Source organism: Zootoca vivipara, chromosome 3 (genome assembly GCF_965207765.1).
Source record: "Zootoca vivipara chromosome 3, rZooViv2.hap1.1, whole genome shotgun sequence".
Taxonomy (NCBI): Eukaryota; Metazoa; Chordata; class Lepidosauria; order Squamata; family Lacertidae; genus Zootoca; species Zootoca vivipara.
In genome coordinates, this window is record NC_142586.1 from 58,824,118 (window position 1) to 58,839,986 (window position 15,869).

Below are 15,869 nucleotides of genomic sequence, written 5' to 3' on the forward strand. Positions count from 1 at the left end.
CAGCATACAAGTGTTGGACCAGATGGGTTTAACAGAGTTTGAAAAGTTAGCAGCACTTGTCCTTGTATCTGGAGTTTTAATAGGTGGTTAGAGGGATGTTGGGCAACAAGGAGATGAAGTATTGAAGAAGGATGCCACAAGAGAGTAAAGCTTCATCAGGGCCTATGGCACTCATAAGATACTGCTCGCTTAAGCCCAGTGGGATGGATTCTGACTCTTGGTATTTCTCAGTGCTTCTGTGTTTCCTTGGACCACCCTCCTTCTTGGATTCTGGCAGCACCAGGTCACCCATCCGTTCTCTTCCTACTTGCCACACCAAAATACTCTCCTTTGTAGTGTTTATGATGTTGTGCTGGTATATAAAGAACTGGGGTCCAAGCTACTACTAGATAAAAGCAAGCGATCCAGCTCCTTTTCTGGAAAGTAATACAAATATATTACTTGCACAGACAGAAATAGACATTGGATTTATTTCAGATATTAACTGAACATTTTCTAAATAATTTCTGGCTTGTGCCATGTTTCCATATTATTAGCATTATATACTCTATATGGGGTGCCCATCTATAAGACGTTCATAAATGAGGAATAGAAATTATAAACCATTATAGCAACCAAATCAAGATTGTATGCAGTTTTTAGATACTTTGAACTGGGTAATTACTAACTTAACTGTGCCTGTGAACTTGTCCTCATTAACTTAATAATTAGCAAGATCTTATTTGATCTTGGAGTTCATTAGCCACTGCAGCTGGAAAATTGTTTCAGTTCTAACACATCAAAATAGACAATTAAAGTGATAATAAAGAATCAATATCATTACCTGCTTTTTAGATTTCCTGGGGTCGCCATGTGCCTAATTAAACAGCAATGCATTTTTTAAAAAAGTTATTTGGTCCACTTTGTTTTTGGATTAACACAAGGAAACCTTGGCATTATCAAAAGACTTTTTGAAATGAAGCTCTGGGTGCACAATGAACCTCACCAGGATGTAATTGGGTGCGGTGTCTGAAATGATGGAGCTGAAATTAGCTGTGGGAAAGATGGAGCTGAAGATGTGGTCCAAAAATAGTTTTAGTTGACACCCTTGCATTTATTTTGAACTAATGGAACTAAACCTTCCAGACTTAGCACTAAATCTAGACTAAGGACTCACCCACACTGCTTGTTCTTATTGATTCCTCCCAGAGAAACCCACTCTTTACCTGAATCAAATGGCAGTTGGGTTTTCCATGGATTGATGCTTGCTCCGATTCAATGTTAAAGAGCAGGTTTTCCTGGAGAAAGTGGCAGAGCAAATGGAAAACTGCTCAGACTCGTGCCTTCTAGGCACAGGGCAAGCAAAGCATGGACGAGATCTAAGCTAGTCATGCTTTAGCCCCATTGCAATCAATCCAATAGCTTAGTCATAACTAACGTTAAGTCCTACGGATTTCAATGGGACTAAAGCAAGACTTTGGCCCAGATACAACTCTTCAAGGTTCCAAGCACAAGACTTCAATACACTGGACTACATGTGAACAACTTGTAGGCATGAGCAATAATACGTGCAACTGGTTCCTTGACAAACTCACATACTGCTGCCCTGGTTTTAGTGTCTTGTATTTCATGGTTATGTCTGGGGTCCCCATGTGTCTCATGTATTAAGAACATAGGAATGTCAGAAGGTTCCAAGCACAAGACTTCAATACACTGGACTACATGTGAACATCTTGTAGGCATGAGCAATAATACGTGCAACTGGTTCCTTGACAAACTCACATACTGCTGCCCTGGTTTTAGTGTCTTGTATTTCATGGGTATGTCTGGGGTCCCCATGTGTCTCATGTATTAAGAACATAGGAATGTCAGAAGAGCCTGTTAGATCAGGTCAATGGCCCATCTAGTCCAACATTCTGTTCTCACAGTGGCAACCAGATTATTGATTAATATTTATTTTATTTATTAAATTTGTCCATCATGGAGCAACCCAGAGCAACTTATGACCAAACCAATAGGCAATAAACCCTACATAGATACATTAACTCCAAAAAGCAAGAGAGCTACATTACAATCATCTCACTCCCCGTGGAATGCCTGTGGGAAACCTGCAAGCATGGCTTGAGCAAAAGAGCCCCCTCCTCTCCTGTGTTTTCCAACTGGCAATCAGTGGAATGCAGCCTCCAACCAGGGAGGCTGAGCATAGCCGTCATGGCCAGTAGCCTTCAATAGCTTTCTTGAATTTGTCTACTCCTCTTTTAAAACCATCCAAGTTGTTGGCTATCATTGCCTTCTGCAGGAGGAAGTTCCATAGTTTACCTATGTGGGATGTGAGGAAGTAACTTCCTTTCATCTGTCCTGAATATTCCAACATTCGGCTTCATTGGATGTCCATGAGGTCTAACGCTAAGAGAGATGGAGGAAAAGCTTTTCTTTATTCGGTGTCTCTGTGTCATGCACAGTTTTACAAACTTCTGTCATGTCACCTCTTACTCGGCTTTCTGTCTAAACTAAAAAGTGCCAAACACTGTAACTTTTCTTTATAGGGAAGTTACTCCATTCCCTTGATCATTTTGGTTGCCCTTTTCTGAACCTTTTCCAACTGTACAATATCCTTTTGGAGGTGAGGCAACCAGAACTGTACATACTGAACGAGGTCTCAAGCCATACATTTGTATAATGGCATTATCCTATCAGGAGCTTTAAATTCTGTTCCTTTTCTAATGATTCCCTAGCATGGAATTTGCCTTTTTCACAGCTGCCACACACTCTGTTGATATCTTCATTGAGCTATCTACTATGACCCCTAGGTTTGTTGGCAGGTCTGTCACCACCAGTTCAGTCCCCATGAGCATATATTAGGAATACAATATATTTGGAGGCCTCACCCATGACAATTGACTGGAAATACTTTCCTCAAGTCAATGTGCATAATATCCAAGGCCTATCAAGTTATTTCAACACCTGAGGTGAAGCAAAACCACCCACAACTGCCTCTTGCACTCCTTGGCATTAAAAACAAACAACAAAACGAAACTGGAAAAACTGGTTGGATAACTACCCTGTTTTCCCGAAAATAAGACATACCCATAAAATAAGCCTTAGCACGATTTCTAAGCATTTGTGCAATATAAGCCATACCCCAAAAATAAGACATAGTGATAGGCACAGTTCTGGAGGGTGTCAAGGAAGAGGCGAGGTTGGACGCGTAATAAAAAATAAGACATCCCCTGAAAATAAGCCATAGTGTGTATTCTTGAGGGAAAATAAATATAACACAGTGTCTTATTTTTGGGAAAACACAGAAACCATGAGTTGCCTGTTCTTGACACCAAAATCAGCTGCCTGAGGCAACCCCCTCACTCTGCTCACTGGTAGGAAAGCCCCTCGTCATTTGTGATATATGGAGGCACAGGAATGTCATACCAGGGAAATCATCCCATGTCTGTAAAAGGGAATAGGAGGGAAAACATTTATTTTTTGCAGTCGCTAAAAAATCACTCAGTTGGGGCATAAGCTGTGTGAAGTGCTGCTTCTAACTTGACTGTGCATGTTTGACTGGGGGGGGAGAGAGAGCAGAACACTAGGGAAGAACTCCATGGCTCTGCTGCCATTCAGAAATGGAGAGGTTGTGTGTGTGTGTGTGTGTTGAAATATAATGAAAGCAGCACATTAGCGCCTGGCCTGCTGGGCTCACACAGCTGAAAGCAGCCAGTGGGTGAATTTCCCAGCATCCAGGAACTTTGTCTCAGTTCTGTGGGTTTGCTCAAGTGTGCAATGGCTGTTTGCAAGGGAGCTTTCCCGCTGGGTGGGTTTGCTTTTCTCCCAGCAGCTCAGAAAAGGTGAGAGCGCTCCTTCATGTCATCCCTGGCTCCCCCTCCCATTTCCACACATCTCTTCCCCCCAACCCCTTGGCCAAGACAATAGTTTCTCCAACAGGTCCCCTCTGTTAGGGAGCCATTCCCTCTCCTAGCTCTCACACTGGGACATTTTTCCACATTTCCAGGATTATGGCCACTTTAACTTAGATCTATGTGTGTTGCCTCCACATACAAAGAAGCACTTGGGGACAGGATTAGTAGGATTAGAAGAGATTCACATATGTCCAGTTCAAGCAATTGGTATTCAAAGCTTTACACTTTCAAATGCCACCAAGAGAGAGAAAAGGAGCTGAGAGCTTGCTTTGCCTTTCAGCACCTTCATGAGGAGGACAGTGCTTTATTTCTCTCTTTCCTCCCCCCCTCCCCCACACTTTGTTAAGTCTTTAAAGCTGCAGTAACTAAGGGGAAGCCATCCCCCTCCCTGTCTCTTTAATTAGATGCAGCAGCACAGATCTTAAGTGTGTCTCCAGTGCTGCAAAAGCAAGCTTGTGCTGCCCAGAGGACACAAAAATCCACTATATTCTGGAATCAGCTTCTTCTTTGGTGATCACTTGTAGCCGAATAAGATTGCCTTCCATAAACACGGTTTTAACAACGGGTCCGTAAGTGACTGTGGAGGCCAATTCTGTGGGTTTGCCAAGCGTGCCTTCCTCTTAGCACGTTTCTGCCTTGCGTCCTGAGATCGAGTTTCTTCAAAGCCCATGACACCTTTGGTAAAGGCTGTTCTCCAATTGGAGTGTTCGCAGGCCATTGTTTCCCAGTTGTCGGTGTTTATACTACATTTTTAAAGATTTGCCTTGAGACAGCCTTTAAACCTCTTTTATTGACCACCAGCATTACACTTTCCATTTTTAAGTTTGGAATAGGGTAGTTGCTTTGGAAGACGATCATCAGGCATCCACACAACATGACCAGTCCAACAAAGTTGATGTTGAAGAATCATTGCTTCAACACTGGTGATCTTTGCTTCTTCCAGTACACTGATATTAGTTCGCCTGTCTTCCCAAGTGATGTGTAAAAATTTTCGGAGACACCGTTGATGGAATCTTTCGAGGAGTTGGAGATGGCGTTTATAAGTGGTCCATGTTTCACAAGCATATAGTAAGGTTGGTAGTAAAATAGCTTTGTAAACAAGCATTTTGGTTTCCCTGCAAATGTCCCTGTCCTCAAACACTCTGCACTTCAATCGGGAGAAAGCTGCACTCGCAGAGCTCAGGGGATGAGGATTTCGGCATCAATGTTGGCCCTTGTGGAAAGGTAACTGCCTAGGTAGAAGAAATGATCAACATTTTCCAACGTTACACCACTGAGTTGGATTTGTGGCGCTGCAGAGGGGTCATTTTGTACTTGTTGGTGCAGCACTTTGGGTTTTTTGTGGAAGCCACAGAACCACCAGGACTCTTCAGGGCCAAGTCGGAAACATGCAAAGATAATTTTTGCTTCACTGATGCTGGAATGTAAAGTGTAACAAAATAGACACCTGAAAAGTTTAGAGACAGTGGTGTAATGCCTGCAAAATGAACTGGGAACTCTCCTACCAACATCTAAGGGGAATATTTCCATGAAGAAAGGATTGAGAAGCAAGGTCCAAAGTTATTAATATGAATGCTCCAGAACTGAAAGACTTTTCTGGAATATTTTTTGTTTCTTTCCCAAATCAGCTTACCTTCTGCTTCTGAAGTTGCTGCCCATTTTTGCTAGGATCATTCATACTTTTTTTTTTTGGAAGGGGGGAATTGACAGAAAGGATTTTATCCCTTCTTGATTTTTATTTAGTCCATTTCTAGATTGCTTACTATCCATAGATCCCAAAGCAGCACACAGTAAGGAAAATAAAAATACAGAATCAAAACACACAGATATAAACTTAGCACCATTTTGGATGGATTAAGAAAAATGCATACATAAATATGCAATATCCATATCCAGAATAGGCACATCTACTGTATATAACAAAAATCAGAAACAAACACACAAGGTATCATGACCTAAACAATGTAAAATACAGTAGTCATGCTCCCAGCCAACATAAAACACAACCCCTATCCACACAACTACTCGCACGCCATTACTATCAAGTTCCATTTACACAACCCCTGCAACCATTCATCACTTCATATAAATAAAATAATGAATAAATGCTGTAACAAGAACTCACATATATTCACATACCACCCTCTCCTAAAATATCAAGGCAGTGTACAGCAAAATCTCTACAAACCAAGCACCCAAACCACTCACTCTCAACATTACTAAACCCACTACACACTCAGACGTTCCTTACAAGTGATTACTACGGTACCAAGCACACAGAGACAACAGACTCCTCATCTCTGCAGCACCAATGGGCTCCTGCCCCACACACTAAGAACTATCAAATACTTTCACCTGTGAGAGGGCCAGCTCTATAGTACTGTTGGCTTCTCACCCTGGGTGGCATAAAACAACTTTGCTCCAAGAACTCACAACAGTACTACCCACAATACACACAGAATGCACAACGGGACAAACTGTGACATGCTTTCTCAGCAGAGAGCTGTGAATTTAAGTAAATGAGAGATGAGATTTGGTCAAAGAAATGTTGTTTTGTTTTGTTTTTTGCTTAACTGAAATAGAATTTGTCTCACACCCACCCCTGTGCCTGTTACTCCCCAAAGAAATCCTATGGAACAGGACAGGACTCACTCCTCAATTAGGTAACACATTCTGGTAAATCTTGGGGTAGCAGTTGTCCTATGGTCCTATGCATGTTTACTCAGAAGTAAGTCCTGCTGAGTTCAATGGGATTTATCCCCCTCCCCACTGTACCTACTTGTTTGTGAGGATGCCCTCCTGAGCTCTGAGAGATCAACTAAGCAAGATTGCAGTATTCATGTCATAATCTATTTTTTGGGGGGGGGGGCTATCCTTAAAGAACAGTGACTATTTTTTCCTTTCCCCAGTAAATGAAGTCCTTAATCTCTTACTGTGCTTGAAGTTAGATTTGTTTCATTTGCTTTGAGTAGAAACAAACAGGATTCTATGTGGCTTTGTGAGTATTTTGAGCACTCTCCAGACACCCACAAACCTCCTGGCAAATGATTATGGAACTTTCATTATAATCTATCCATGGCCTTTGTATAGGGCTGAGTTTTGTTGGGTATCTGATTGGGGAGAAGGCTTGTGCTAAGGCCCTGGGCTTCAGTTATCTTTTGCTTTTATTGCACCTTGAGACTGTGTCACACACACACACACACACACACACACTATTGAGGCCTGGAATTCAGTTCAGCTACAGAGATGCAGAACAGTTTCTGCTGTATTCCAGCAATTTTCAATGTGCTCATATATAACAAACACAGTAGGGGGCTAATCCCCAGGACAAACATTATATCCTTTTCCTGACTCACTTATACTTTTGAATTAAATGCAGGGGTGGGTGGGGGAATCCAGGGCTCTCTTTGAAGTTTCCTTTTCCTCCCTCCACTAAGGATATGTTGGCAAGCTAGTTTGAGCTTTCCATTTTGAGCCAGACTTCACAATAAATTAAATGCAATTGAGCCACCACAGCCTTCATGTGATGTAAGGTAAAGGTAAAGGGACCCCTGACCATTAGGTCTTGTAAGGGGGAGGGCTTATAGGGAAGAGCTCCCCCCCCCCTCATCAGGAGCAGCCCATCTCCCAGCAGTAATGAAAGCGAAGGGTCGGAAGGGGAAGGTCAGGAGACGGAGAGGGAGTGCCAGAGCTCTTGCAACATCCAAGAGCCACTGCTCCTCATGCAGAAAGAGAGGGAGGAGGAAAGAGAGGATGGGACTCAGACGGGCCACAGAACTCTCCCCCCCCCGACGCCGGAATTAAGGAGGAGGAGAAAGGGGAGGAGGTTCGCAGTCCCGCGACTCTTATGTTGGTCCAGATCACGAAAGGGGGCAGTGCCGGATTCTGATTCGGACTGATGAGACATGAAACCAGCAGCTCATTTCACTGTAAATAATGTGCACTAATAAAAACTTCTGGAAGACAAGCATGTGGAGGGTCGTTACTCAAGAGTAGTCGCAAGAAATCCTGACAGGTCCAGTCGTGACCGACTCTGGGGTTGCGGCGCTCATCTAGCATTATTGGCCGAGGGAGCCGTCGTACAGCTTCCAGGTCATGTGGCTAGCATGACAAAGCCGCTTCTGGCAAACCAGAGCAGCACACGGAAATGCCGTTTACCTTCCCGCTGTAGTGGTACCTATTTATCCACTTGCACTTTGACGTGCTTTTGAACTGCTAGGTTGGCAGGAGCTGGGACCGAGCAATGGACGCCAACCTTCTGATCGGCAAGCCCTAGGCTCTGTGGCCCACAGCACCACCCGCGTCCTACATCATGTGATGTAGGCAGTGTTTAATTTGTATTTTATGTATTTTAATTTTTATTTTAAAAAAGAGGCACTGGGATTGGAGCCTGAACAGAAGCTTCTTCCTGAATCCCAGGCATTCAAGAGATTACTGCTTTCTCAGCAATAAAGGGGAAAACACTCTGCACATGTGTAGAGGCTGCAGCGGGTACTCCAGATGACATGTTTATTGAGCATTCATCTTGATTTGCATGCACAAAGTTTATACAGAAGTTGGATTAAATCTGGTATTTATTGAGTATGCTTTTTTGTGGAGGGGGATGGTATAAAAAAAATGAACATTTGTCCTGATTTGCTTGTGGGGTGTTTATACATCTTCCCAATTATCATTTCTCCATTCCACACTTTTCAATGCACCCAACTTCCTATGACTTTCCAAACTGCAAATTTTTAAATTGAATTATTGCACCAAGCTGACAGAGCCCTCTAAACCACTTTAACTGCACAAACCTAAAGTTCTGGTATGTACTTGAATCCCTCCTGCAAAATAGTGAGTCTGAAGGAACCCTGATTACAACCAGCCTCTGGGCACAGAAAAACACACAAACAAACAAAATCTAGCTCAAGAAACAACACTGTTCTTTCAGTTTCTTATTTCCCCAATCTTTAATTCAGTTCTCCACATTTCTGCAGCTATTAAAAAAAAAACTTTTAAATTTTCAATATTTTTGTGCAAATTTCTCCTAATGAGCAGTTTTGACTAATGGACATATTTTCGTGAGTAGTTTCTCCTCATATAAATGCAATAAATACATGCAATAACAATAAACATTTTGCATGTTATTTTCTCTAACATTTCTGTGCACTTACCCTTGTCATACATTCATTTTTGTAAATACTGATTGGTTGGAGAACTGCACCACAAGCTTCAGGTAAGTGTGGTTTTCAAAGGATGACAATGTTTTGCGTCCCATGTTCTTTTGGGAAAGTGTGCATTTGATAAATTCACCTTTAAGTGAAAACTAAATAAAATTTATCCTCCTCTGCTCCTCAAGAGATCTGCATTCTCTTCCTCCTCTTCATTTGATCCCTTTGAAGATAGTACACATGATCTGGAAATGGAAAGTGAGCTTGGAAAGGAAAAAAATAACACACACATGCCTGAGTTTCTTTTTATGTATGTATTGCATGCATTTTTTGCATTGATATCTTACTTTTATTGCCTCCCTATTTTCTCACACAACCCTATAGGTAGAATAGGCTGAAAGACAGTGACTGGGCAAGGTGGATGAGTGGGGATTTGAAGCACCATCTCCCACGTTCTATTCCAGCACTTCTAGAAGAACCAAGTCTCACAGATCCAACGGGAATGGCCTGTTTCCCCACCACTTTTGTGCTACTGTCTCACCTATCAGACATTAGTTAAGTCTCTCTTTTTCACCCATGTAGATGGACCCATACAGTAGCAAAGCGTTTTGTAAAAACAAACACACACATCAGAAAATGTTTGCCCCCCCCTTTAGAAAAATTGCACATAGCTTTCTCAAACATCTGCTAAGCTCAGTCCCCAGAGACAGAACCTTTGTCCCTAGAGGAGAGACCTGCCCATACCAGTAATTAAGTATTACTGTCCACAATCTGAAATGCACTGAAAAACTGTTTACTGAGAGCAAATGTGAATTCTTTCACTTTTGCAATATTCCTACCATCCTATTTCCTAAACTAGGCTTGGCTATGACACTGCAGTTTCAACTACTCCTGCAAGGCATTCCCAACTCTAGCCTAAATCATCATCTTTGGCGATCACTCGTAGCCAAGTACGAGTGTCTTCCATGCAGGGGCATAGCCAGGATCAAAACTAGGGGGGGGGGGCAAGCCATGGTCGTTCAGGGGCGGGGCCACAAAGTGGGAATGTGGGCGGGGCTACAGGGCCAGCTGGCCTGATGACATCGTGGCGGCAGCGGCAGCGGCCACCTTGTGCTTCTGCTGCTGGCAGCGGCGGCGGCTACCCTGCTTGGCTGGAGAGGACGGGAGGGTCGGGCAGGCGAGAGGGGGTGACAGGGTGGGCGAGGGCGAGGCAAGGCACGGCCGCAGTCACAACGGCTCCGAGGCGTTGCTGCATATCAGCATAATATTTCAACCATGTCGTGGGTTCAAGCCCCACCTTAGGAAAAAATTCTTGCATTGCAGGGGGTTGGACTAGATGACCCTTGTGGTCCCTTCCGACTACAATTCTATGATTCTATTGATATATTGCCATAGCATATGCATCATTCTGCTTTCTTGAATTGTCCTGCTCCCAGGCATAGCAGCCAACTCCTAGAGGCCTAGGTGCCTCTCCCCCACCCCCAATTACTAGTAAATACCGTATTTGAAAGAGTCATCCCCCCATGTTGATGGGCTTTCTATGTGGGGCTTATCTGCCCCCCCCCGTATTTTATTAAGGATGGAAGAGGGAGGGAAGGAAGGAAGAAATAGAGAGAGGGATAACTCATATTTGTGGGTGCCTCTGGGTGACGCTGTGATGCTGGAACCCTGCAGCAAGAGGAAGATACCGGTACGCCTGTACAGGAGCCTTGTAAGTAGCTTTCTCTCTGCTTGATTTACAGCAGACACGTCCAACAGGTAGATTGTGATCTACCAGTAGATCACTGGATGTCTGTGGTAGATCACTGCTAGATCACTGGCACCCCTAAAAAAAGCTCACCCAAAATTTTCCTCCTCCCTAAAAAAAGCTGAACTATGACCTGAAGCCCTAAACAAAAATGGGCCTCCCTCCCTCCTAAAAGAAGCTCAACAAGTTTGACCTAAACCCCCCCAAACAGGGCTTCCCTTCCTTAAAAAAACTCAACAGCTTTGACCTGAACCCCCCAAAAGGGGGTAGATCACTCCCAGTTTTTAACTCTGTGAGTAGATCAGAGTCTCTTGGGAGGTGGCCACCCCTGATTTACAGTATACAGATGCAGGAGGAGGGGCAGACTGGAACACCACTGCTTTTTATAAACATCACTGTGTCTATCAAAGCTACAGCCCCCCCCTTTCTTATTCACTTCCTTTTAGCCTTGCAGGGCCAGCTTAGTCAAATTGAATCCTCTGCACCCTCATTAAATCACCAATAGAACTGTTAATGCGATCCCTGAATGCTCATTAACAGCTCCCACTGAAGAACAATAGGGTGAATAGGATGAACCTTGCCTGAAGGGATATTCTGCTCCATTGTCTTAACTGCTTAAGTACCGGTAGCCACTTTGCTTTATTTATTTGATGTGTTTTTGTTACAGCTGTGTTCCTGCCCCCCCACCCCTCGCCCCCAGCAAGTGGAGAGCTGCTCTTGCTAAAGCAAAGCCCTTTCCACTTCAGTTTTTGGAGGGGGAAAGTGCTGGTTATGGTCTGTAAAATACAATAATTTTTTGCTTCTGGGGGGGCAGCTGCCCCCTCCTGCCCCCCTGTCTACGCCCATGCTTCCATGAACCCGGTTTTAACAGTGAGTCACTCTGGATCCACACATCCTTCCACAGTGGGGACATAGGTTTCCAGGCGAGAGTTGATCATGGTGAGGGTTTGCCAAGTGTGCCTTCCTCTTAGCACATTTCCCCCTTTCGTCCTGAGTTCAAGCATCTTCAAAGTCCATGACACCTTTGGTAAAGGCTGTTCTCCAATTGGAGTGTTCGCAGGCCATTGTTTCCCAGTTGTCGGTGTTTATACTACATTTTTAAAGATTTGCCTTGAGAGAGTCTTTAAACCTCTTTTGTTGACCACCAGCATTATGCTTTCCATTTTTAAGTTCGTAATAGTGTAGTTGTTTTGGAAGACGATAACCAGGCATCTGAACAACACGACCAATCTAAACTGAATGTGTGGGAATTGTCAATTGACACTAGTCAATGTCAACGTGCCTTGGGGACTCTGCTGACCACCTGTAAGCAGAGATCACTCAGGTTTGAAACCGTGAAACCTTGAAATTTTTGGTTCAAGACCTGATACTTTAAAACCTATTTGTAGTGCTTCTGAATATAGGCCTTTCCAGATAATGCGGGTGAATGCATAGGATTACTAATGCACAGAGCACAATGTTCTTTTGTAGGGGAATCACAGTTTTCTGAAACTATCCTATCAAGCTGTTAGACTGAGCAAAGTGGAATATTGTTTTGATACATGGGTCCTCATCCTGGAATTAGTACTGCTCATGAATGCAAGTTTTTCACAGTGCCTGCAAAACATTGCTGGTACATCTTATTTGCATAAATTTGCAGCTCCACTCTTGAGTGTGTCACATTTTAAACCAATGTGCATATAAGGCAAGAGGTGAAATTTATCAAATTTTTTTTTTAAAAAAAACAAACCACCCACAAGTGTCTAAATTTGAGGCCCACTTCGAGCTTAAGGCACCAGGCCAAATGGCCTGCACAGTCTTTCTTCTGATTGGACCAGAACAGAAACAGGCAGTGGAGTATAGAGAGGAGAGACACAACCACACCCCCATACAGCCAGTCAGGTGCCATTCACTGGTGTGGATGGAAAGTGGCAGAATAACAATAATGATCCATGACAAAAAATGGTTGGGGCTGATGGGAGTTGGAGTCCACCAACATCTTGGGGTGGGGGCACAGTTTCCCTACCCCTGTGCCATATTAACAGATAGTAGGGTTTCATGTGCATCCAATTAGGAAGCTCAAAGTGTTAGTGTGCTCTTTAATACATTAAACTACATGCCGTGAAAACTCTAATGTCTTTTCATCTTGCCAGATGAGATCTCTGTTTCAAACTATAGACCTCTCCTTAGACCTTTTTCAACCCTGTCATCTCTATTCTGCTTTGAATATCACTGTGCATTGGGTTTACCCATTTCCAATGTGCTTGAATAAGGCTAGAGAAATTGAAAAGGTTTTTTTTTTATCCTCCACCACCCCCATTTTTTTTTGAGGAGAAAGAAGAGTGAGGATGGAAAAAAGATTAAGATGTAAGCTGGCTTGATAAGCTTGGAGCTCGGTTTATTGCTATCACTGAATGAGGGTACAAGGATATAAAAGCAGACCTGCTTTATTGGAGCTGAAGCGAGGTTGGTGGGAGACCCATGGCAATTGTGTGCCACTCCATGAAGGGATGTTTCATTAATTACACATTAACTATGTGCACTGAGTAGGAGGTAGAGGATAGAAAATGCAGATGTTTCTGCCGCCCAGCTGAATGAAAACCACTCTTGATCCTGTCAAAAGAACATTTTGAATCAAAGGGACTTCATGGGAGCAAAAGAATGAGTTCTGTGGCAGAGTGCAATGATGCGGCCTTTTAATCATTAAGCCCTTTTATAGCGGTAAAATGAACATCCATTGTCATGGCCACTCCATTGGGGCCATCAGGCCAGGTTAACAGAGGGAGATGGTTTACGAAGGGCACTAAAACAGGACACAAGCAGCCCAACTGCTGGAATTCAAAAGGTAACAAGCCCAGTGAATGACAAAAGCATGAGGAGCAGTCCAGATTCGTTTGCTCAAATTACTTTCCTCTTCACTCCCTCCACACAAGATGGATGCAGACCATCTGTAATGAGTATTAGCATTTATAAGCCAAGTCGGTCCCTTTTTTGTTTTTTGTATGAGTGTCTTAATGTGTCTTTAATGTTTACTGTTCTTTCAATGAAGGTTCCTTAGGGAAACAGAGAAAACACTGCATTATTTTTTATCACCTACAGTATTATGGTGAAAAGAGCCTCTGTCTCCTACCCCTTACCCCTGCTATCACACATGAAACTGTAAAAGCCATAAAAATGCTCATTTTAGGAGCAATTTCAAATACATACTTTTTCACAAGGCAGATGGGCATCGCATTTGTATTCTCAATATTTGTGGTGAGATGAATTATTGTATTCTCAATATTTGTGGTGAGATGAATTATTACTGTTCCTGCTAATTAATATTATTACTGTTGTAGAAGTACCTAATAAGACATTCACCCATTGCAAGCAGACCTTCAAGTCTCAGAAGTTGCCTAGAAAAGGGGACAATTAAAGTTCACTGAAACAGAAAGTAATGAAAAGTTTTGTCAACGAACGGATTTGTGCCCTTAGCATTTAGAACTAGAACCTAAGCAAATGCCGTTGTTAATAACATTTGTTATCTGTGAATTAGTGAGACAAATGCTAGTCATGGGTGATCTGAAACCGACAATATGAAAGCGACAGTAGCTGGCTTGGGGGAAGACCTTCTAAATTAATTTCCCTGGTGGTGCATGCAGTGTTTGAAAGCCCCTCTTTTTGGAGGCTGTCCCATTGGAGAATCCACATTGAAATTGGCTAGCAGACGCTAGCATTTTTTTTCCTGGGGAGCTTCTCAATTGCCCATGTATGGAGGACTAGTGGGTGGGGATTTGTCTGCTTGGGTGAGAGATGAATTAGAAGGAATTTGTTCCTTTCAACTCAATGTATATCATTGCCCTGCTGTGGAGCTATAGAATATATTTCTACACACAGAAAACTTGGGAAAGAATACTCTTTCTTTCCTCTCCTTCCTCAGTGCAAATTTTTAGCCTTCTCCATTACACTAAATATGCAGCATCAGCTAAGTCTGAGTTAATTCATTATCAGGTAGACCACCATTATGATTCAATGGTCACATTTGATTTCTAAATGGTGCTCCCTCATATTCCTGCTTTGCTTTAATTGCTTTAATCTGCACCAGTCCTTTACTATTTACATGTTTCTGCAAGGCTGACTTAATGGGCGTCATCAATGTAGAAAGCATTAGCCCACCATACCAGATGCTTCTGAGCACATGTTTTGATGCAAAAGGTTTGAGGTTCAATCCCTGGCATCTCCAGGCAGGACTGGGAAAGACACTTGTATTAGGAAATAATTTGTGAAGGGGCCCCTCCGAGATTTCGACTGTCTAGGGGCCTCCACAAGGTTTAATCCAGCACAGGTTAAATGGACCAATGGTATAAGGTATAAAGGACCTGTGGATGCAAGCATGTGGCAACCATTTGAGAAGCTTGGCATGTGTACAAACAACCTGTTACAGAGTCACCTTGTAAGGAGCCAGATCAAGTATTCATCCGTCTTGAAGTAGTGGAATTATTTGGAAAACAGGAAAACAAACTGCCTTCCATTTCTAGGGAAAGCTGGCTTTCTCATGTAAACTGCAAAGTTAGATGTATCGAAAGGCTTTATAACTGAATATTGACATGAAAGCATCAACATACTTAGGAGAAATGAATGTAAGCCAATATGAAAGCCAAAGCTCTTGATTCAATATTTTGCCACCAGCTTAATGCATTTGCATTAGGTAACTGGCCATCTTAAGCTAAAGTGAGACAAAGTCTGTTCCATGAGCAAATTGACTTAAGATTGGAATTTATATTTTCCATCAAAAAACCTTATCTAACAAAAGCCACATATCAGAAGCAGTATTTATGGAGGGAGGGAGAAGAGCAAGGAATTCAGTTGCATGCTTATACTATGTTGACCATTTTCTTGTAATTTTTATATGATCAGCTACTTAGAATGTGGAACTTCATCACAACTAACATGCCTAAGCTAAATAGCTTTCCATATTTTAAACATAAATAGTTCCAAATGCTGTGCTTTGGAACTTCTCCAAAGATTGCTTCCTATAGATTAAGTAATTCCAAATTCATGAATATTGAATTATGATTTTTCTCCATTTTCTTCATGGTAAATTCATTAAGGACAAATGGG